Genomic DNA, 21,579 nt, shown 5'->3' on the forward strand with positions numbered 1-21,579 from the left:
AAGTATTTCAGCTTCAAAAAATTTGAAAATTTTGATGAAAAGATTTTTGCTTCAAAAAAGTTGAAGATCTTCATGAAAAGATTTCTGCTTCAACAAAGTTGAAAATTTTCATGAAAAGATTACTGCTTCAACAAAGTTAAAAATTTTCATGAAAAGATTTAGCCTTCAAAAAAGTTGAAAATTTTCATGAAAAGATTTCGGCTTCAAAAAAGTTGAACATTTTCATGAAGTATTTCAGCTTCAAAAAATTTGAAAATTTTGATGAAAAGATTTTTGCTTCAAAAAAGTTGAAGATCTTCATGAAACGATTTCTGCTTCAAAAAAGTTGAACATTTTCATGAAAAAATTTCAGCTTCAAAAAAGTTGAAAATTTTCATGAAGTATTTCGGTTTCAAAAAAGTTAAAAATTTACATGAAAAGATTTCGGCTCCAAAAAAGTTGAAAATTTTGATGAAAAGGTTTCATTTTCAAAAAAGTTGATAATTTTTATGAAAAGATTTCTGCTTCAAAAAAGTTGAAAATTTTCATGAAAAGATTTTGGCTTCAAAAAAGTTGAAAATTTCCATGAAAAGATTTCAGCTTCAACAAAATTGAAATTTTTCATGAAAAGAGTTCGGCTTCAAAAAAGTTGAACATTTTCATAAAGTATTTCTGCTTCAAAAAAGTTGAAGATTTTCATGAAAAGATTTCGGCTTCAACAAAGTTGAAAATTTTCATGACAGGATTTTGGCTTTAAAAAAGGTAAAAAATTTCATGAAGTATTTCAGCTTCAAAAAATTTGAAAATTTTGATGAAAAGATTTCTGCTTCAAAAAAGTTCAAAATTTTCATGAAAAGATTTCGGCTTCAAAAAAGTTGAACATTTCCATGAAGTATTTCTGCTTCAAAAAAGTTGAAGATTTTCATGAAAAGATTTTTACTTCAAAAAAGTTGAAAATTTTCATGAAGTATTTCGGTTTCAAAAAAGTTAAAAATTTACATGAAAAGATTTCGGCTTCAAAAAAGTTGAAAATTTTGATGAAAAGGTTTCATTTTCAAAAAAGTTGATAATTTTTATGAAAAGATTTCTGCTTCAAAAAAGTTGAAAATTTTCATGACAAGATTTTGGCTTCAAAAAAGTTGAAAATTTCCATGAAAAGATTTCAGCTTCAACAAAATTGAAATTTTTCATGAAAAGAGTTCGGCTTCAAAAAAGTTGAACATTTTCATAAAGTATTTCTGCTTCAAAAAAGTTGAAGATTTTCATGAAAAGATTTCGGCTTCAACAAAGTTGAAAATTTTCATGACAGGATTTTGGCTTTAAAAAAGGTAAAAAATTTCATGAAGTATTTCAGCTTCAAAAAATTTGAAAATTTTGATGAAAAGATTTCTGCTTCAAAAAAGTTCAAAATTTTCATGAAAAGATTTCGGCTTCAAAAAAGTTGAACATTTCCATGAAGTATTTCTGCTTCAAAAAAGTTGAAGATTTTCATGAAAAGATTTTTGCTTCAAAAAAGTTGAAAATTTTCATGAAGTATTTCGGTTTCAAAAAAGTTAAAAATTTACATGAAAAGATTTCGGCTTCAAAAAAGTTGAAAATTTTCATGAAAAGGTTTCATTTTCAAAAAAGTTGATAATTTTTATGAAAAGATTTCTGCTTCAAAAAAGTTGAAAATTTTCATGACAAGATTTTGGCTTCAAAAAAGTTGAAAATTTCCATGAAAAGATTTCAGCTTCAACAAAATTGAAATTTTTCATTACAGGATTTTGGCTTTAAAAAAGTTGAAAATTTTCATGAAAAGATTTCTGCTTCAAAAAAGTTGAAAATTTTCATAAAAAGATTTCTGCTTCAAAAAAGTCGAAGATTTTCATGAAAAGATTTCGGCTTCAAAAAAGTCAAAAATTTTCATGAAGTATTTTGGTTTCAAAAAAGTTGAAAATTTACATGAAAAGATTTCGGCTTCAAAAAAGTTGAAAATTTTCATGAAAAGATTTCTGCTTTAAAATTTTCATGAAAAGATTTCTGCTTCAACAAAGTTGAAAATTTTCATGAAAAGATTTCTGCTTCAACAAAATTGAAATTTTTCATTACAGGATTTTGGCTTTAAAAAAGTTGAAAATTTTCATGAAAAGATTTCTGCTTCAACAAAATTGAAATTTTTCATTACAGGATTTTGGCTTTAAAAAAGTTGAAAATTTTCATGAAAAGATTTCTGCTTCATAAAAGTTGAAAATTTTCATAAAAAGATTTCTGCTTCAAAAAAGTCGAAGATTTTCATGAAAAGATTTCGGCTTCAAAAAAGTCAAAAATTTTCATGAAGTATTTTGGTTTCAAAAAAGTTGAAAATTTACATGAAAAGATTTCAGCTTCAAAAAAGTTGAAAATTTTCATGAAAAGATTTCTGCTTTAAAATTTTCATGAAAAGATTTCTGCTTCAAAAAAGTTGAAAATTTTCATAAAAAGATTTCTGCTTCAAAAAAGTCGAAGATTTTCATGAAAAGATTTTGGCTTCAAAAAAGTCAAAAATTTTCATGAAGTATTTTGGTTTCAAAAAAGTTGAAAATTTACATGAAAAGATTTCAGCTTCAAAAAAGTTAAAAATTTTCATGAAAAGATTTCTGCTTTAAAATTTTCATGAAAAGATTTCTGCTTCAACAAAGTTGAAAATTTTCATGAAAAGATTTCTGCTTCAACAAAGTTAAAAATTTTCATGAAAAGATTTCGGCTTCAAAAAAGTTGAACATTTTCATGAAGTATTTCAGCTTCAAAAAATTTGAAAATTTTGATGAAAAGATTTTTGCTTCAAAAAAGTTGAAGATCTTCATGAAACGATTTCTGCTTCAAAAAAGTTGAACATTTTCATGAAAAAATTTCAGCTTCAAAAAAGTTGAAAATTTTCATGAAGTATTTCGGTTTCAAAAAAGTTAAAAATTTACATGAAAAGATTTCGGCTTCAAAAAAGTCAAAAATTTTGATGAAAAGGTTTCATTTTCAAAAAAGTTGATAATTTTGATGAAAAGATTTCTGCTTCAAAAAAGTTCAAAATTTTCATGAAAAGATTTCGGCTTTAAAAAAGTTGAAAACTTTCATGAAAAGATTTCGGCTTCAAAAAAGTCAAAGATTTTCATGAAGTATTTCGGCTTCAAAAAAGTTGAAAATTTTCATGAAAATCTTCGACTTTCTTCATGCTGGCTGAGTTTTTCTTTGTTCTATCTTTTGAAATCAATTTATTTTATGATTGAATATTCCAAGTATTCTTTAAATATCTTGTTTTTGATTACCACCAATCACTATTTCCATTTTTACTTTCATGCTTTATGAACAAAAATAGCTTTTTTTATTACTACATCAAGTTTACACACATGGGTCAAAAATGACCCATACATCCAAGTGTGATTTAAAATTAAATGAATTAATACTATAATAATAATTTGTTTCAAGTAATTACTTTAGCAGTGAGTGGAGCCAAACACTTATGTATTTCATATTTGCAACATGTTTATTTGTCATTTTGTCACACATACACATACCTCTGATAACAGATAACACGGCTGTTGAACTGAACTGTATCTGTAATTTAACAACTGTAAACTGGTGAATGTGACCAAACAAAATGAAATACAACTGAACACATCACTAGAGCACAAATTGCCTTCTCAATTTTGACATGCCTCACAAATGATCACTAAGAGTTTGTGCTCCTACACACAGGCCTGGTGCACTGGGAACACTAGCTGCTGACTTTTCTGTCTTTGGTAACTGGGCAGATCGTGCACCTCTTCCTCTTCCTTTGGCCCTCCTGTCTGATGTCCTCTTGTGGCTGGGTGGTGGCTGTGTTTTGTTTTTTAAACCCACATCTTCCCATTGTTTCTTCTTCTGACTGCTGTCATCCACTGCTTTGTCATCATGCATAGTGCTCAGGAGGACAACAGCTTTTCCCTTCTTCTGCACATAGCTCACCATGGTCATGTTGCCATTGAATCCGAATTCTGAGCTATGAATCTCCCGTGATTTGGATGGCTTCATGATAGGTGGTATGTCCGATTTGTTCTGGCAAAGAGTCCCAACAATGGTCAGGTTCTTCTCGAGGAGCTTCTCAGCCAGCGGGACACTGGTGAAGAAGTTGCTAATTGTGATGTTGCGACCTATGAGAGGGGGAAAAGATTGTAAATTTACTCGACATGGAATTCTTTAAACTCTAACGCCATAATCTGTTGCATTGCATTGCATTTTATTCTGTTTTACTATTTTGCTTACAGAGAAATCAAATAAAAAAATAAAATACACATTATTAAAGATTGGGAAAAAGTATGTAGGTATTGTGCTAAAACTTAATACATTAGTTTCTCTATTGTACTTTACATTCACCTGTCTGTCTGATTCCACTGCACAATTGCTGGACGACATTCTCTCCAAGGTTCCTCTGAACCTGGCTGTCTCCCGGTATAGACAATTCCATCTATTGCATAAGGTACCCTTGCGTCGCACATCCAGAAGATTTTTATCCCATATTTTGCAGGCTTGCTGGGCATGTGTTGCCGTAACTTGCACCTGCCTCGGAATGGCACAAGCTGCTCATCTATGGTGACACAGTCACTGGGGATGAACTTTCTTCTGCAGTTGTCCAGGAAACAGTCCCACACGTACCTAAATGTCGCCATGTGGTGTGTTTCCAGTCGCAGAGCCCTGGTCCTCTTGTCGTCAAACCGTATGACGCGGCGGATATCTTCATATCTCCTAAGCCCCATGGTGGCCTTGTAAATTGGATTTTGCAGCGGATCCACAAACAGCTCCTGCAAGGCCACATCCCAGCTCTTCTCCCCCCCTGCAAGAATTGATGAAGGCCATCAATTCTTCTTTATCAATGCTTCTCCACTCTTTCCCTTTTGCTGTGGCTGTTCTTCGTCCCTCTAAGTTGGTACATATTAGAACCTCCTCAATGATGTTGTCACTCATGAACATATCCCAGGCATCTTTTGGTGAAACAGCTGGTGATCCAGGTGTAGGTCCTGGGCAGCTCCTCAGAATGTTATGGCTTCTTGTTCTGCCATGAATGGGGGGATTCTCATTCCAGTAAGATCCGTTTTTACTCAATCTATTGGACTGGGTCTGAGTTTCCTCTTCAGAGGACTCATCAGATGAGTCTTCTGTATCATCAGAGGAGTCTTCTTCATGGATTCCCAGACACACCCACAACTCCAGCTTGACCCTCTGGCAAATATTCTGGGTCATCATCATCAGAAATTTCAGACTCTGAATCAAGACAAATTGCCTCCTCATCTGGTTCTTCCTGCAGCATCGCTACAACCATCTCAGTAGTAAATCTGGGACCAGCCATACTCTGGATAAAGAAAATCAAAAGCACAATAAAATTTTCAGATGCACATCAATATACATACACATACATAGAGTTTTATTTTGGTGACTTGGCTAAGTAGCTTAGCTAAGTACTTTGCTAAGTAGCCTAGCAATCTACATAATAGTTAGCTAACTACAATAGAATTAGCTAACTAAAATAGAAGTGTCAACAGCTAGCTAGCTAATAGTAATTACTTGTAACTTTCTGACAAGTAATGTACTCACTCTCAAGGTAACCTAAACCTAATCAAATGTTATGTACGGTTATCTTTCACAATTGTCATCAAATATTTTCTAAAGTGATGTTAGAACAATTTAAAAACAATACTTACATGTATTAGATGTTCCAAGGGAGCTGTGCTGAGCTGTGAAATGTCTGAAACAACCACGTTTCACAGCAAATGCTATAGTAAATGCATGTGGGTCGTTTCTGGGGTCGTTTCTGACTTGATGTAGAAATACAAAAGCTGTGCTCGTTCATAAAGTAAGAAAGGAAAAATACAAATGATGATTTGTGCTTAACAAAAACAAGATATTTACTGCATACTTGGAAAAGAAAATGATAAAATGTATTTATTTCAAAGATATATCATAGAAACACTCAGCCATACATGAAATAACATAGAAAGTGGATTCATTTTTGACCCATGTTGTGCATTAGAAGGGTAATGATACAAAAATGTTTTTTATTCAAAAAGTAAGAAAGGAAAAAATAAAATAAGGATGTATGATGATCAAAAACAAGTTAATTGAGGAATACCTTGAATACTGAATGAAGAGATGAATTTATTGCAAAGATGTAGAAAATAAAAACTCAACCGGGTCACTTTGACATTTTTAAAGCAGAAATACTTCATGAAAATTTTCAACTTTTTTGAAGCCAAAATCTTTTCATGAAAATTTTCAACTTTTTTGAAGCAGAAATCTTTTCATGAAATACTTCGACTTTTTTGAAGCCGAAATACTTGATGAAAATTCTTACCTTTTTTAAAGCCATAATGCTGTCATGAAAATTTTCAACTTTTTTGAAGCTGAAATCTTTTCATGAAAATTTTCAACTTTTTTGAAGCCGAAATCTTTTCATGTAAATTTTCAACTTTTTTGAAGCCGAAATCTTTTCATAAAAATTTTCAACTTTTTTGAAGCAGAAATCTTTTCATGAAATACTTTGACTTTTTTGAAGCCGAAATACTTGATGAAAATTTTCAACTTTTTTGAAGCCGAAATCTTTTCATGAAAATTTTCAACTTTTTTGAAGCCGAAATCTTTTCATGAAAATTTTCAACCTTTTTGAAATAGAAATCTTTTCATGAAAATTTTCAACTTCTTTGAAGCCGAAATACTTGATGAAAATTTTCAACTTTTTTGAAGCCGAAATCTTTTCATGAAAATGTTCAACTTTTTTGAAGCCGAAATACTTCATGAAAGTTTTGGAATTTTTTGAAGCCGAAATCTTTTCATGAAAATTTTCAACTTTTTTGAAGCAGAAATCTTTTCATGAAAATCTTCGACTTTTTTGAAGTCGAAATAGTTCATGAAAGTTTTCAACCTTTTTGAAGCCGAAATCTTTTAATGAAAATTTTCAACTTTTTTGAAGCAGAAATCTTTTCATGAAATACTTCGACTTTTTTGAAGCCGAAATAGTTGATGAAAATTCTTACCTTTTTTAAAGCCATAATGGTGTCATGAAAATTTTCAACTTTTTTGAAGCTGAAATCTTTTCATGAAAATTTTCAACTTTTTTGAAGCCGAAATCTTTTCATGTAAATTTTCAACTTTTTTGAAGCCGAAATCTTTTCATGAAAATTTTCAACTTTTTTGAAGCAGAAATCTTTTCATGAAAATTTTCAACTTTTTTGAAGCAGAAATCTTTTCATGAAAATCTTCGACTTTTTTGCAGCCGAAATACTTCATGAAAATCTTCAACCTTTTTGAAGCCGAAATACTTCATGAAAATTTTTACCTTTTTCAAAGCTAAAATCCTGTCACGAAAATTTTCAACTTTTTTGAAGCAGAAATCTTTTCATGAAAATCTTCAACTTTTTTGAAGCCGAAATACTTCATGAAAGTTTTGGAATTTTTTGAAGCCGAAATCTTTTCATGAAAATTTTCAACTTTTTTGAAGCAGAAATCTTTTCATGAAAATCTTGGACTTTTTTGAAGTCGAAATAGTTCATGAAAGTTTTCAACCTTTTTGAAGCCGAAATCTTTTAATGAAAATTTTCAACTTTTTTGAAGCAGAAATCTTTTCATGAAATACTTCGACTTTTTTGAAGCCGAAATAGTTGATGAAAATTCTTACCTTTTTCAAAGCTAAAATCCTGTCACGAAAATTTTCAACTTTTTTGAAGCAGAAATCTTTTCATGAAAATTTTCAACTTCTTTGAAGCCGAAATACTTGATGAAAATTTTCAACTTTTTTGAAGCCGAAATCTTTTCATGAAAATGTTCAACTTTTTTGAAGCCGAAATACTTCATGAAAGTTTTGGAATTTTTTGAAGCCGAAATCTTTTCATGAAAATTTTCAACTTTTTTGAAGCAGAAATCTTTTCATGAAAATCTTCGACTTTTTTGAAGTCGAAATAGTTCATGAAAGTTTTCAACCTTTTTGAAGCCGAAATCTTTTAATGAAAATTTTCAACTTTTTTGAAGCAGAAATCTTTTCATGAAATACTTCGACTTTTTTGAAGCCGAAATAGTTGATGAAAATTCTTACCTTTTTTAAAGCCATAATGGTGTCATGAAAATTTTCAACTTTTTTGAAGCTGAAATCTTTTCATGAAAATTTTCAACTTTTTTGAAGCCGAAATCTTTTCATGAAAATTTTCAACTTTTTTGAAGCCGAAATCTTTTCATGTAAATTTTCAACTTTTTTGAAGCCGAAATCTTTTCATGAAAATTTTCAACTTTTTTGAAGCAGAAATCTTTTCATGAAAATTTTCAACTTTTTGGAGCCGAAATCTTGTCATGAAAATTTTTACCTTTTTTAAAGCCAAAATCCTGTCATGAAAATTTTCAAATTTTTTGAAGCAGAAATCTTTTCAAGAAAATCTTTGACTTTTTTGAAGCTGAAATCTTTTCATGAAAATCTTAGAATTTTTTGAAGCCCAAATCTTTTCATGTAAATTTTCAACCTTTTTGAAGCCGAAATACTTCATGAAAGTTTTTGAATTTTTTGAAGCCGAAATCTTTTAATGAAAATTTTCAACTTTTTTGAAGCAGAAATCTTTTCATGAAAATCGTTGACTTTTTTGAAGCCCAAATCTTTTCATGTAAATTTTCAACCTTTTTGAAGCCGAAATACTTCATGAAAGTTTTTGAATTTTTTGAAGCCGAAATCTTTTAATGAAAATTTTCAACTTTTTTGAAGCAGAAATCTTTTCATGAAAATCTTCGACTTTTTTGAAGTCGAAATAGTTCATGAAAGTTTTCAACCTTTTTGAAGCCGAAATACTTTATGAAAATTTTTACTTTTTGTAAAGCCAAAATCCTGTCATGAAAATTTTCAACTTTTTTGAAGCCGAAATCTTTTCATGAAAATGTTCAACTTTTTTGAAGCCGAAATCTTTTCATGAAAATTTTCAACTTTTTTGAAGCCGAAATCTTTTCATGAAAATTTTCAACTTTTTGGAGCCGAAATCTTGTCATGAAAGTTTTCATCTTTTTTGAAGTCTAAATCTTTTCATGAAAATCGTTGACTTTTTTGAAGCCCAAATCTTTTAATGTAAATTTTCAACCTTTTTGAAGCCGAAATACTTCATGAAAATGTTCGACTTTTCTGAAGCAGAAATCTTTTCATGAAAATCTTTGACTTTTTTGAAGCCGAAATACTTCATGAAAATTTTCAACTTTTTTGAAGCCGAAATCTTTTCATGCAAATTTTCAACTTTTTTGATGCCGAAATAGTTCATGAAAATTTTCAACTTTTTTGAAGCCGAAATCTTTTCATGAAAATTTTCAACTTTTTGAAGCCGAAATCTTTTCATGAAAATTTTCAACTTTTTTGAAGCCGAAATAATTCATGAAAATTTTTGACTTTTTTGAAAGCCGAAATCTTTTAATGTAAATTTTCAAATTTTTTGATGCCGAAATAGTTCATGAAAATTTTCAACTTTTTTGAAGCAGAAATCTTTTCATGAAAATTGTCAACTATTTTGAAGCAGAAATCTTTTAATGAAAATTTTTAACTTTTTTGAAGTTGAAAAAATACATGAAAATTTTCAACTTTTTGAAGCAGAAATCTTTTCATGAAAATTTTCAACTTTTTTGAAGCCGAAATACTTCATGAAAATTTTTGACTTTTTTGAAGCCGAAATCTTTTAATGTAAATTTTCAATTTTTTGATGCCGAAATAGTTCATGAAAATTTTCAACATTTGTGAAGCCGAAATCTATTCATGAAAATGTTCGACTTTTTTTAAGTCGAAAAAATTCATGAACATTTTCAACTTTTTTGAAGTGTAAATCTTTTCATGAAAATTTTCAACTTTTTGAAGCCGAAATCTTTTCATGAAAATTTTTAACTTTTTGAAGTTGAAAAAATACATGAAAATTTTCAACTTTTTTGAAGCCGAAATCTTTTCATGAAAATCTTCGACTTTTTTGAAGCAGAAATCTTTTTATGAAAATTTTCAACTTTTTTGAAGCAGAAATCTTTTCATGAAAATTTTCAACTTTTTTAAAGCCAAAATCCTGTAATGAAAAATTTCAATTTTGTTGAAGCAGAAATCTTTTCATGAAAATTTTCAACTTTTTTAAAGCCAAAATCCTGTAATGAAAAATTTCAATTTTGTTGAGGCAGAAATCTTTTAATGAAAATTTTCAACTTTGTTGAAGCAGAAATCTTTTCATGAAAATCTTCGACTTTTTTGAAGTCGAAATAGTTCATGAAAGTTTTCAACCTTTTTGAAGCCGAAATCTTTTCATGAAAATTTTCAACTTTTTTGAAGCAGAAATCTTTTCATGAAATACTTCGACTTTTTTGAAGCCGAAATACTTGATGAAAATTCTTACCTTTTTTAAAGCCATAATGCTGTCATGAAAATTTTCAACTTTTTTGAAGCTGAAATCTTTTCATGAAAATTTTCAACTTTTTTGAAGCCGAAATCTTTTCATGTAAATTTTCAACTTTTTTGAAGCCGAAATCTTTTCATGAAAATTTTCAACTTTTTTGAAGCAGAAATCTTTTCATGAAATACTTTGACTTTTTTGAAGCCGAAATACTTGATGAAAATTTTATACTTTTTTGAAGCCGAAATCTTTTCATGAAAATTTTCAACTTATTTGAAGCCGAAATCTTTTCATGAAAATTTTCAACTTTTTGGAGCCGAAATCTTGTCATGAAAATTTTTACCTTTTTTAAAGCCAAAATCCTGTCATGAAAATTTTCAAATTTTTTGAAGCAGAAATCTTTTCAAGAAAATCTTAGAATTTTTTGACGTCGAAAAAATTCATGAACATTTTCCACTTTTTTGAAGCCGAAATCTTTTCATGAAAATTTTCAAACTTTTTGAAGCCGAAATCTTTTCATGAAAATTTTCAACTTTTTTGAAGCAGAAATCTTTTCATGAAAATCGTTGACTTTTTTGAAGCCCAAATCTTTTCATGTAAATTTTCAACCTTTTTGAAGCCGAAATACTTCATGAAAGTTTTTGAATTTTTTGAAGCCGAAATCTTTTAATGAAAATTTTCAACTTTTTTGAAGCAGAAATCTTTTCATGAAAATCTTCGACTTTTTTGAAGTCGAAATAGTTCATGAAAGTTTTCAACCTTTTTGAAGCCGAAATACCTTATGAAAATTTTTACTTTTTGTAAAGCCAAAATCCTGTCATGAAAATTTTCAACTTTTTTGAAGCCGAAATCTTTTCATGAAAATGTTCAACTTTTTTGAAGCCGAAATCTTTTCATGAAAATTTTCAACTTTTTTGAAGCCGAAATCTTTTCATGAAAATTTTCAACTTTTTGGAGCCGAAATCTTGTCATGAAAGTTTTCATCTTTTTTGAAGTCTAAATCTTTTCATGAAAATTTTCAACTTTTTGGAGCCGAAATCTTGTCATGAAAATTTTCATCTTTTTTGAAGTCAAAATCTTTTCATGAAAATTTTCAACTTTTTGAAGCCGAAATTATTTCATGAAAATTTTCAACTTTTTTGAAGCCGAAATCTTGTCATGAAAATTTTCAACTTTTTTGAAGCCGAAATCTTTTCATGAAAATTTTCAAATTTTTTGAAGCAGAAATCTTTTGATGAAAATTTTTAACTTTTTTGAAGCCGAAATCTTTTCATGAAAATTTTCAAACTTTTTGAAGCCGAAATCTTTTCATGAACATTTTCAACTTTTTTGAAGCCGAAATCTTTTCATGAAAATTTTCAACTTTTTTTGATGCCGAAATCTTTTCATGAAAATTTTCAACTTTTTTGAAGCAGAAATCTTTTCATGAAAATCGTTGACTTTTTTGATGCCGAAATCGTTCATGAAAATTTTCAACTTTTTTGAAGCCGAAATACTTCATGAAAATTCTTACCTTTTTTAAAGCCATAATCCTGTCATGAAAATTTTCAAGTTTTCTGAAGCTGAAATTATTTCATGAAAATTTTCAACTTTTTTGAAGCCGAAATCTTTTCATGAAAATCGTTGACTTTTTTGAAGCCCAAATATTTTAATGTAAATTTTCAACCTTTTTGAAGCCGAAATACTTCATGAAAATTTTTGACTTTTTTGAAAGCCGAAATCTTTTAATGTAAATTTTCAACTTTTTTGATGCCGAAATAGTTCATGAAAATTTTCAACTTTTTTGAAGCAGAAATCTTTTCATGAAAATTGTCAACTATTTTGAAGCAGAAATCTTTTAATGAAAATTTTTAACTTTTTTGAAGTTGAAAAAATACATGAAAATTTTCAACTTTTTGAAGCAGAAATCTTTTCATGAAAATTTTCAACTTTTTTGAAGCCGAAATATTTCATGAAAATTTTTGACTTTTTTGAAGCCGAAATCTTTTAATGTAAATTTTCAACTTTTTTGATGCCGAAATAGTTCATGAAAATTTTCAACTTTTTTGAAGCAGAAATCTTTTCATGAAAATTGTCAACTTTTTTGAAGCAGAAATCTTTTCATGAAAATTGTCAACTTTTTTGAAGCAGAAATCTTTTGATGAAAATTTTTAACTTTTTTGAAGTTGAAAAAATACATGAACATTTTCAACTTTTTTGAAGTCTAAATCTTTTCATGAAAATTTTCAACTTTTTTGAAGCCGAAATACTTCATGAAAATTTTTGACTTTTTTGAAGCCGAAATCTTTTAATGTAAATTTTCAATTTTTTGATGCCGAAATAGTTCATGAAAATTTTCAACATTTTTGAAGCCGAAATCTATTCATGAAAATGTTCGACTTTTTTGAAGTCGAAAAAATTCATGAACATTTTCAACTTTTTTGAAGTCTAAATCTTTTCATGAAAATTTTCAACTTTTTTGAAGCCGAAATCTTCTCATGAAAATTTTCAAGTTTTTGAAGCAGAAATCTTTTCATGAAAATCTTAGACTTTTTTGAAGTCGAAAAAATTCATGAACATTTTCAACTTTTTTGAAGTGTAAATCTTTTCATGAAAATTTTCAACTTTTTTGAAGCCGAAATCTTTTCATGAAAATCTTCGACTTTTTTGAAGTCGAAATAGTTCATGAAAGTTTTCAACCTTTTTGAAGCCGAAATACCTTATGAAAATTTTTACTTTTTGTAAAGCCAAAATCCTGTCATGAAAATTTTCAACTTTTTTGAAGCCGAAATCTTTTCATGAAAATGTTCAACTTTTTTGAAGCCGAAATCTTTTCATGAAAATTTTTAACTTTTTTGAAGCCGAAATCTTTTCATGAAAATTTTCAACTTTTTGGAGCCGAAATCTTGTCATGAAAGTTTTCATCTTTTTTGAAGTCTAAATCTTTTCATGAAAATTTTCAACTTTTTGGAGCCGAAATCTTGTCATGAAAATTTTCATCTTTTTTGAAGTCAAAATCTTTTCATGAAAATTTTCAACTTTTTGAAGCCGAAATTATTTCATGAAAATTTTCAACTTTTTTGAAGCCGAAATCTTGTCATGAAAATTTTCAACTTTTTTGAAGCCGAAATACTTCATGAAAATTTTCAACTTTTTTGAAGCCGAAATCTTTTCATGAAAATTTTCAAACTTTTTGAAGCCGAAATCTTTTGATGAAAATTTTTAACTTTTTTGAAGCAGAAATCTTTTCATGAAAATTTTCAAACTTTTTGAAGCCGAAATCTTTTCATGAACATTTTCAACTTTTTTGAAGCCGAAATCTTTTCATGAAAATTTTCAACTTTTTTTGATGCCGAAATCTTTTCATGAAAATTTTCAACTTTTTTGAAGCAGAAATCTTTTCATGAAAATCGTTGACTTTTTTGATGCCGAAATAGTTCATGAAAATTTTCAACTTTTTTGAAGCCGAAATACTTCATGAAAATTCTTAACTTTTTTAAAGCCATAATCCTGTCATGAAAATTTTCAAGTTTTCTGAAGCTGAAATTATTTCATGAAAATTTTCAACTTTTTTGAAGCCGAAATCTTTTCATGAAAATCGTTGACTTTTTTGAAGCCCAAATCTTTTAATGTAAATTTTCAACCTTTTTGAAGCCGAAATACTTCATGAAAATGTTCGACTTTTCTGAAGCAGAAATCTTTTCATGAAAATCTTTGACTTTTTTGAAGCCGAAATACTTCATGAAAATTTTCAACTTTTTTGAAGCCGAAATCTTTTCATGCAAATTTTCAACTTTTTTGATGCCGAAATAGTTCATGAAAATTTTCAACTTTTTTGAAGCCGAAATCTTTTCATGAAAATTTTCAACTTTTTGAAGCCGAAATCTTTTCATGAAAATTTTCAACTTTTTTGAAGCCGAAATACTTCATGAAAATTTTTGACTTTTTTGAAAGCCGAAATCTTTTAATGTAAATTTTCAACTTTTTTGATGCCGAAATAGTTCATGAAAATTTTCAACTTTTTTGAAGCAGAAATCTTTTCATGAAAATTGTCAACTATTTTGAAGCAGAAATCTTTTAATGAAAATTTTTAACTTTTTTGAAGTTGAAAAAATACATGAAAATTTTCAACTTTTTGAAGCAGAAATCTTTTCATGAAAATTTTCAACTTTTTTGAAGCCGAAATATTTCATGAAAATTTTTGACTTTTTTGAAGCCGAAATCTTTTAATGTAAATTTTCAACTTTTTTGATGCCGAAATAGTTCATGAAAATTTTCAACTTTTTTGAAGCAGAAATCTTTTCATGAAAATTGTCAACTTTTTTGAAGCAGAAATCTTTTGATGAAAATTTTTAACTTTTTTGAAGTTGAAAAAATACATGAACATTTTCAACTTTTTTGAAGTCTAAATCTTTTCATGAAAATTTTCAACTTTTTTGAAGCAGAAATCTTTTCATGAAAATTGTCAACTTTTTTGAAGCAGAAATCTTTTGATGAAAATTTTTAACTTTTTTGAAGTTGAAAAAATACATGAACATTTTCAACTTTTTTGAAGTCTAAATCTTTTCATGAAAATTTTCAACTTTTTTGAAGCCGAAATACTTCATGAAAATTTTTGACTTTTTTGAAGCCGAAATCTTTTAATGTAAATTTTCAATTTTTTGATGCCGAAATAGTTCATGAAAATTTTCAACATTTTTGAAGCCGAAATCTATTCATGAAAATGTTCGACTTTTTTGAAGTCGAAAAAATTCATGAACATTTTCAACTTTTTTGAAGTGTAAATCTTTTCATGAAAATTTTCAACTTTTTTGAAGCCGAAATCTTCTCATGAAATTTTTCAAGTTTTTGAAGCAGAAATCTTTTCATGAAAATCTTAGACTTTTTTGAAGTCGAAAAAATTCATGAACATTTTCAACTTTTTTGAAGTGTAAATCTTTTCATGAAAATTTTCAACTTTTTTGAAGCCGAAATCTTTTCATGAAAATTTTCAAGTTTTTGAAGCAGAAATCTTTTCATGAAAATCTTAGACTTTTTTGAAGTCGAAAAAATTCATGAACATTTTCAACTTTTTTGAAGTGTAAATCTTTTCATGAAAATTTTCAACTTTTTTGAAGCCGAAATCTTTTCATGAAAATTTTCAAGTTTTTGAAGCAGAAATCTTTTCATGAAAATCTTAGACTTTTTTGAAGTCGAAAAAATTCATGAACATTTTCAACTTTTTTGAAGTGTAAATCTTTTCATGAAAATTTTCAACTTTTTTGAAGCCGAAATCTTTTCATGAAAATTTTTACCTTTTTTAAAGCCAAAATCCTGTCATGAAAAATTTATACTTTTTTGAAGCAGAAATCTTTTCATGAAAATTTTCGACTTTATTCAAACTGATATTCTACATTTTCTAACTCAAAGTGTCGTTTCAAAGTAAAAATACTGTTAGAAGGAGTGATTCAGACAAAATTAGATGAAACAGCTGTACTGGTAACAAATGAGCCCAGTTACATGAAATGACATCAAAATCAACATTCCCTGAGCCAGACAACGCTATTAACAACTTTAGTGATCAAATTGAGCGTATCTTGCGAAGCTGAGCTCGAAAGTGACATGAAACATGTTTTTGAGACATAAAGTGACACTTACAGTGAATACCTGTCCTGACTACATTTTCTAACTGAAAGCGTCGTTTCAAAGTAAAAATACTGTTAGAAGGAGTGATTCAGACAAAATTAGATGAAACAGCTGTACTGGTAACAAACAACGATATTAACAGCTTTAGTGATCAAATTGAGCGTATCTTGCGAAGCTGAGCTCGAAAGTGACATGAAACATGTTTTTCAGACAAAAAAGTGACACTTACTGTTCAGACTGCATTTTCTAACTCAAAGTGTCGTTTCAAAGTAAAAATACTGTTAGAAGGAGTTTTTCAGGCAAAATTAGATGAAACAGCTGTAGTGGTAAAAAATGAGCGCAGTTACATGAAATGACATCAAAATCAACATTCCCTGAGCCAGACAACGCTATTAACAGCTTTAGTGATCAAATTGAGCGTATCTTGCGAAGCTGAGCTCGAAAGTGACATGAAACATGTTTTTCAGACATAAAGTGACACTTACTGTTCAGACTACATTTTCTAACTCAAAGTGTCGTTTCAAAGTAAAAATACTGTTAGAGGGAGTGATTCAGACAAAATTAGATGAAACAGCTGTAGTGGTAACAAATGAGCGCAGTTACATGAAATGACATCAAAATCAACATTCCCTGAGCCAGACAACGCTATTAACAGCTTTAGTGATCAAATTGAGCGTATCTTGCGAAGCTGAGCTCGAAAGTGACATGAAACATGTTTTTGAGACATAAAGTGACACTTACTGTTCAGGGAATGTTGATTTTGATGTCATTTCATGTAACTGCGCTCATTTGTTACCAGTACAGCTGTTTCATCTAATTTTGTCTGAATCACTCCTTCTAACAGTATTTTTACTTTGAAACAACACTTTGAGTTAGAAAATGTAGTCAGGACAGGTATTCACTGTAAGTGTCACTTTATGTCTCAAAAACATGTTTCATGTCACTTTCGAGCTCAGCTTCGCAAGAAACGCTCAATTTGATCACTAAAGCTGTTAATAGCGTTGTCTGGCTCAGGGAATGTTGATTTTGATGTCATTTCATGTAACTGCGCTCATTTGTTACCAGTGCTGCTGTTTCATCTAATTTTGTCTGAATCACTCCTTCTAACAGTATTTTTACTTTGAAACGGCACTTTGAGTTAGAAAATGTAGTCTGAACAGTAAGTGTCATTTTATGTCTCAAAAACATGTTTCATGTCACTTTCGAGCTCAGCTTCGCAAGATACTCTCAATTTGATCACTAAAGCTGTTAATAGCGTTTTCTGGCTCAGGGAATGTTGATTTTGATGTCATTTCATGTAACTGCGCTCATTTCTTACCAGTACAGCTGTTTCATCTAATTTTGTCTGAATCACTCCTTCTAACAGTATTTTTACTTTGAAACGACACTTTGAGTTAGAAAATGTAGAATATCAGTTTGAATAAAGTTGAAAATTTACATATAAAGATTTCAGCTTTAAAAAAGTTGAAAACTTTCATGAAGTATTTCAGCTTTGAAAAAGTTGAAAACTTTCAATAAGTATTTCGGCTTCAAAAAAGTTGAAAATTTTCATGAAAAGATTTCATTTTCAAAAAAGTTCAAAATTTACATGAAAAGATTTCTGTTTCAAAAAAGTTGAAAATTTCAAGCTTTTTAAAAAGTTGAAAATTTTCATGAAGTATTTTTGCTTCAAAAAGTTGAAAACTTTCATGAAAAGATTTCGGATTTAAAAAAGTTGAAAATTTTAATGAAAACATTTCGGCTTCAAAAAAGTTGAAAATTTTCATGAAGTATTTCGGATTCAAAAAAGTTGAAAATTTACATGAAAAGACTTCTGCTTCAAAAAATTGAAAATTTTCATGAAAAGATTTCTGCTTGAAAATTTTCATAAAAATATTTCTGCATTAAAAAAGTCAAAGATTTTCATGAAAAGATTTCGGATTTAAAAAAGTTGAAAATTTTAATGAAAACATTTCGGCTTCAAAAAAGTTGAAAATTTTCATGAAGTATTTCGGATTCAAAAAAGTTGAAAATTTACATGAAAAGATTTCTGCTTAAAAAAATTGAAAATTTTCATAAAAAGATTTCTGCTTCAAAAAAGTTGAAAATTTTCATGAAAAGATTTAGGCTTCAAAAAAGTCGAAGATTTTCATGAAAAGATTTCGGCTACAAAAAAGTTGAAAATTTTCATAAAAAGATTTCTGCTTCAAAAAAGTCGAAGATTTTCATGAAAAGATTTCGGCTTCAAAAAAGTCAAAAATTTTCATGAAGTATTTTGGTTTCAAAAAAGTTGAAAATTTACATGAAAAGATTTCAGCTTCAAAAAAGTTGAAAATTTTCATGAAAAGATTTCTGCTTGAAAATTTTCATGAAAAGATTTCTGCTTCAACAAAGTTGAAAATTTTCATGAAAAGATTTCTGCTTCAACAAAGTTAAAAATTTTCATGAAAAGATTTAGCCTTCAAAAAAGTTGAAAATTTTCATGAAAAGATTTCGGCTTCAAAAAAGTTGAACATTTTCATAAAGTATTTCTGCTTCAAAAAAGTTGAAGATTTTCATGAAAAGATTTCGGCTTCAACAAAGTTGAAAATTTTCATGACAGGATTTTGGCTTTAAAAAAGGTAAAAAATTTCATGAAGTATTTCAGCTTCAAAAAATTTGAAAATTTTGATGAAAAGATTTCTGCTTCAAAAAAGTTCAAAATTTTCATGAAAAGATTTCGGCTTCAAAAAAGTTGAACATTTCCATGAAGTATTTCTGCTTCAAAAAAGTTGAAGATTTTCATGAAAAGATTTCGGCTTCAAAAAAGTTGAAAATTTTGATGAAAAGGTTTCATTTTCAAAAAAGTTGATAATTTTTATGAAAAGATTTCTGCTTCAAAAAAGTTGAAAATTTTCATGACAAGATTTTGGCTTCAAAAAAGTTGAAAATTTTCATGAAAAGATTTCTGCTTCAAAAAAGTTGAAAATTTTCATAAAAAGATTTCTGCTTCAAAAAAGTCAACAATTTTCATGAAAAGATTTCTGCTTCAAAAAAGTTGAAGATTTTCATGAAAAGATTTCGGCTTCAAAAAAGTCAAAAATTTTCATGAAGTATTTTGGTTTCAAAAAAGTTGAAAATTTACATGAAAAGATTTCAGCTTCAAAAAAGTTGAAAATTTTCATGAAAAGATTTCTGCTTTAAAATTTTCATGAAAAGATTTCTGCTTCAAAAAAGTTGAAAATTTTCATAAAAAGATTTCTGCTTCAAAAAAGTCGAAGATTTTCATGAAAAGATTTCGGCTTCAAAAAAGTCAAAAATTTTCATGAAAAGATTTCTGCTTCAACAAAGTTGAAAATTTTCATGAAAAGATTTCTGCTTCAACAAAGTTGAAAATTTTCATGAAAAGATTTCTGCTTCAACAAAGTTAAAAATTTTCATGAAAAGATTTAGCCTTCAAAAAAGTTGAAAATTTTCATGAAAAGATTTCGGCTTCAAAAAAGTTGAACATTTTCATGAAGTATTTCAGCTTCAAAAAATTTGTAAATTTTGATGAAAAGATTTTTGCTTCAAAAAAGTTGAAGATCTTCATGAAACGATTTCTGCTTCAAAAAAGTTGAACATTTTCATGAAAAAATTTCAGCTTCAAAAAAGTTGAAAATTTTCATGAAGTATTTCGGTTTCAAAAAAGTTAAAAATTTACATGAAAAGATTTCGGCTTCAAAAAAGTTGAAAATTTTGATGAAAAGGTTTCATTTTCAAAAAAGTTGATAATTTTTATGAAAAGATTTCTGCTTCAAAAAAGTTGAAAATTTTCATGAAAAGATTTTGGCTTCAAAAAAGTTGAAAATTTCCATGAAAAGATTTCTGCTTCAACAAAATTGAAATTTTTCATGAAAAGAGTTCGGCTTCAAAAAAGTTGAAAATTTTCATGAAGTATTTCGGCTTCAAAAAAGTTGAAAATTTAAATGAAAAGTTTTCTGCTTCAAAAAAGTTGAAAATTTTCATGAAGTATTTCGGCTTCAAAAAAGTTGAAAAATTCGGGTTTTTGAAAAAGTTGAAAATTTTCATAAAATATTTCTACTTCAGAAAGTTGAAAATTTTCATGAAAATATTTCGGCTTCAACAAAGTTGAAAATTTTCATGAAAAGATTTCGGCTTGAACAAAGTTGAAAATTTTCATGACAGGATTTTGGCTTTAAAAAAGGTAAAAATTTTCATGAAGTATTTCAGCTTCAAAAAGGTTGAAAACTTTCATGAAGTATTTCGGCTTCAAAAAATTTGAAAATTTTGATGAAAAGATTTCTGCTTCAAAAAAGTTCAAAATTTTCATGAAACGATTTCGGCTTCAAAAAAGTCAAAGATTTTCATGAAGTATTTCGGCTTCAAAAAAGTTGAAAATTTTCATGAAAATCTTCGACTTTCTTCATGCTGGCTGAGTTTTTCTTTGTTCTATCTTTTGAAATCAATTTATTTTATGATTGAATATTCCAAGTATTCTTTAAATATCTTGTTTTTGATTACCACCAATCACTATTTCCATTTTTACTTTCATGCTTTATGAACAAAAATAGCTTTTTTTATTACTACATCAAGTTTACACACATGGGTCAAAAATGACCCATACATCCAAGTGTGATTTAAAATTAAATGAATTAATACTATAATAATAATTTGTTTCAAGTAATTACTTTAGCAGTGAGTGGAGCCAAACACTTATGTATTTCATATTTGCAACATGTTTATTTGTCATTTTGTCACACATACACATACCTCTGATAACAGATAACACGGCTGTTGAACTGAACTGTATCTGTAATTTAACAACTGTAAACTGGTGAATGTGACCAAACAAAATGAAATACAACTGAACACATCACTAGAGCACAAATTGCCTTCTCAATTTTGACATGCCTCACAAATGATCACTAAGAGTTTGTGCTCCTTGCACACAGGCCTGGTGCACTGGGAACACTAGCTGCTGACTTTTCTGTCTTTGGTAACTGGGCAGATCGTGCACCTCTTCCTCTTCCTTTGGCCCTCCTGTCTGATGTCCTCTTGTGGCTGGGTGGTGGCTGTGTTTTGTTTTTTAAACCCACATCTTCCCATTGTTTCTTCTTCTGACTGCTGTCATCCACTGCTTTGTCATCATGCATAGTGCTCAGGAGGACAACAGCTTTTCCCTTCTTCTGCACATAGCTCACCATGGTCATGTTGCCATTGAATCCGAATTCTGAGCTATGAATCTCCCGTGATTTGGATGGCTTCATGATAGGTGGTATGTCCGATTTGTTCTGGCAAAGAGTCCCAACAATGGTCAGGTTCTTCTCGAGGAGCTTCTCAGCCAGCGGGACACTGGTGAAGAAGTTGCTAATTGTGATGTTGCGACCTATGAGAGGGGGAAAAGATTGTAAATTTACTCGACATGGAATTCTTTAAACTCTAACGCCATAATCTGTTGCATTGCATTGCATTTTATTCTGTTTTACTATTTTGCTTACAGAGAAATCAAATAAAAAAATAAAATACACATTATTAAAGATTGGGAAAAAGTATGTAGGTATTGTGCTAAAACTTAATACATTAGTTTCTCTATTGTACTTTACATTCACCTGTCTGTCTGATTCCACTGCACAATTGCTGGACGACATTCTCTCCAAGGTTCCTCTGA

Source organism: Labrus bergylta, chromosome 12, assembly GCF_963930695.1.
Source record: "Labrus bergylta chromosome 12, fLabBer1.1, whole genome shotgun sequence".
Classification (NCBI taxonomy): Eukaryota; Metazoa; Chordata; class Actinopteri; order Labriformes; family Labridae; genus Labrus; species Labrus bergylta.